Source organism: Colobus angolensis, unplaced genomic scaffold (assembly GCF_000951035.1).
Source record: "Colobus angolensis palliatus isolate OR3802 unplaced genomic scaffold, Cang.pa_1.0 Scaffold93, whole genome shotgun sequence".
NCBI classification, from domain to species: domain Eukaryota; kingdom Metazoa; phylum Chordata; class Mammalia; order Primates; family Cercopithecidae; genus Colobus; species Colobus angolensis.
The window spans coordinates 431,803-435,009 of NW_012123265.1; the positions used below are offsets into that span (position 1 = coordinate 431,803).

Consider the following 3,207-nt stretch of genomic DNA (forward strand, 5'->3'; position numbering starts at 1 on the left):
GGGTTCAAGCGATTCTCCTGCCTCAGCCTCCCAAAGTGCTGGGATTACAGGCGTGAGCCACCGTTCTGGGCCTCCAAATTTTATTTCTAATAAACAGAGGTGGACAGCACTAAAGATGAAAAAATACTAATAGTTATTATTCATTTCCCAAATCCCTTAATCCCTTTTTCACAGGCAATGTACTTCTGGTTCTTTATTTTATTATTATAATAAAAAATGGACAGCAAAAAGTAAATAACTAATTACACTAATACCAACTGAATGTATATGATCCTAACTTGAGTCTTTATGCACTTTGAGAGTTAAAAGGCATCAAGTAGTAACTGTTAAAATAAACCTTCCTTGGTTGTCTTGCATTTTCTTTTTTTCTTTTTTTTTTTTGATGGAGTCTTGCCCTGTTGCTCAGGCTGGAGTGCAGTGGCGCGACCTTGGCTCATTGCAAGCTCCACCTCCCGGGTTCACGGCATTCTCCTGCCTCAGTCTCCCGAGTAGCTGGGACTACAGGCACCCGCCACCATGCCTGGCTACTTTTTTATATTTTAGTAGAGATGGAGTTTCACTGTGTTACCCAGGATGGTCTCGATCTCCTGACCTCATGATCTGCCCGCCTCAGCCTGCCAAAGTGCTGGGATTACAGGCGTGAATCACCACACCCGGCTTCATTTTTTTTTTTTCTTTTTTTTTTTGAGACAGGATCTTACTCTGTTCCCCAGGCTAGGGAGCAGTAGCACGAACACTCACTGTAGGCTCACGAGACTCACTGCAGCCTCGACCTCCTGGGATCAAGTGATTCTCCCACCTCAGAATCTTGAAAAAGCTGGGACCACAGGTGCCCAGCATCTCTCCTAGCTAATTTTAAAAAAATTTCTGTGTAAAGATGGGGTCTCACTTTGTTACCTAAGCTGGTCTTGAATTCCTGGGTTCAAGCGTTCCTCTCGTCCACCTCCCAAAAGCTGGGATTACAGGCACAAGCCACGGTACCCGGCCTTTGGCTTTTCTCATTAATGCCCAGGCCTGGATCTCCCACAGTCGCAAAGAGGCACTGCTGCTGCTACTTTCTTGTCTCTGCACCTGACCCTTCCTAGGACCTGTGATGCCAAGGCCATTGTGAGGGGCAAAAAAGTCAGGGTTTAGCCCCAGCTAAACCAAGGGCTCTCGCTCTTCTGGTCTCCTGGGTCTGCCCCACCTGAAGACATGAGTGGTGAGTTGGCTCCAAGTAAAAGCACAGAGCATGTATCCACCTCATCCATTCCCTGACAAATAATGACTTATACTGCATATTTTCCAAGCATGGCAAAGTTGTAAAGGTTACTATAATGAAATATAAAGATACCAGGAAGAGTAAAGAGGTTGCATTTATTTTATTTTTGGATAAAATACTCTGCACAAAACAGTACTAGGGCAATAAAAAACAGTTATTTGGTAGAGTGATAAAAGCAAGCATCACTACTGACAACAGAAGAGCAGCCGAGTTCACCCAAAGGCAGAACTACTTTGATGAATCTAAGTGTTATGTTTGTGGGAAAAGTGGACACCTAAGTTATGCTTGTCTGAAAAATATGCTTGAAGAACGTGAACCTCCAAAGAAGAAAGAAAAAAAAAGAAAGTTCCTGAACCAGTAGAAGAAACTGCAGAAGTAGAAGACAGTGAAGATTAAGGGGAGAATCCTACTCTTGACAGCCTTATGCCACAGCATTCCAGCAAGCCAAAACTGAGGAGGAAGAAAAGAAGAAAAAAAGAAAATCCAGTTCAGGAGGTCCCTCAACATCAGATGATTGAAGACGCTCAAGAATAAAGAAAAGCACATATTTCAGTGATAAGGAAGAACTTAAGTGATTAAAATTGCATTTATTGGCTAGGTGCGGTGACTCACACCTGTAATCCCAGTACTTTGGGAGGCCTAGGCGGGCGGATCACCAGGTCGGGAGATCAAGACCATCCTGGGTAACATGGTGAAATCCTGTCTGTACTAAAAATACAAAACATTAGCCGGGCTTGGTGGCGGGCACCTGTAGTCCCAGCTACTCAGGAGGCTGAGGCAGAAGAATGGCGTGAACCCGGCAGGCGGAGCTTGCAGTGAGCCGAGATAGCACCACTGCACTCCAGACAGAGTGAGACTCTGTCTCAAATAAAAAAAGAGAAAAAAAAATTACATTTATTTTGTATGTATCACTAAACTAAAAAAGTCTTGGCAAACAAAGTTAAAAAAAATACTCAAATGCTTAAAAAACCTCATTTAATAGGTAATACATGTCCTCCATTTGGTGGACTCAAAAAAATCTCCCTTTAAGAATATAACCAGCAGGGTGCAGTGGCTCACGCCTATAATCCCAGCACTATGGGAGGCTGAGGCAGGTGATCATTTCAGGTCAGGAGTTTGAGATCAGCCTGACCAACATGGTGAAACCCCATCTCTACTAAAAATACAAAATTAGCTGAGCATGGTGGTGCACGCCTGTAATCCCAGTTACTTAAGAGGCTGAGGCACAAGAATCACTTGAACCAAGGAGGCAGAGGTAGCAGTGAGCCAAGACTGCACCATTGCACTCCAGCCTGGGCAACAAGAGCTAAACTCCGTCTCAAAAAAAAAAAGAACATACCCAGGCCGGGCACAGTGGCTCATGCCTATAATCCCAGCACTTTGGGAGGCTAAGCTGGGAAGATGACCTGGGCCCAGGAGTTTCAGACCAGCCTGGGCAACACAGTGAGATCCTATCTCTACAAAAAATAACTTTAAAATTAGCCTGGTGTGGTGGTACGTGCTTGTAGTCCTAGCTACTCAGGAGACTGAAGTGGGAGGATTGCTTGGGCCCAGGAGGTTGAGGCTGCAATGAGCCATGATTACACCACTGCACTTCAGCCCAGGTGAAAGAATGAGACCCTGGTGGTTCCCAGTGGCTGGGGTAAGGCGTAAATGGGGAAAGTGAAGATGTTGGTCAAATGGTACAAAGTTTCAATTAAACAGGATGAATAAATTCTGGTAATCTTTTGCATAGTATGGTGACTATAGTTAATAATAATATATTGGCCGGGCATAGTAGCTCACATCTGTAATCCCAGCACTTTGGGAGGGTGAGGCGGGTGGATGACCTGAGGTCAGGAGTTTGACACCAGTCTGGCCATCATGGTGAAATCCCGTCTCTACTAAAAATACAAAAATTAGCCGGGCGCGGTGGCTCAAGCCTGTAATCCCAGCACTGTAGGAGG

The 3,207-nt window shown here is 44.8% G+C and overlaps 1 protein-coding gene and 1 pseudogene across 2 annotated transcripts in view; one reads left to right on the forward strand and one right to left on the reverse strand.

Moving 5' to 3' along the window:
• Nucleotides 1–3,207, reverse strand: part of VPS4A (vacuolar protein sorting 4 homolog A (S. cerevisiae)) — a 95,794-nt gene that overhangs the window by 65,880 nt on the left and 26,707 nt on the right. The window lies entirely within an intron of this gene.
• Nucleotides 1,149–1,836, forward strand: LOC105504611 (annotated as a pseudogene). The gene has a single exon (XR_001000634.1). The product of XR_001000634.1 is annotated as a zinc finger CCHC-type and RNA-binding motif-containing protein 1 pseudogene (transcript).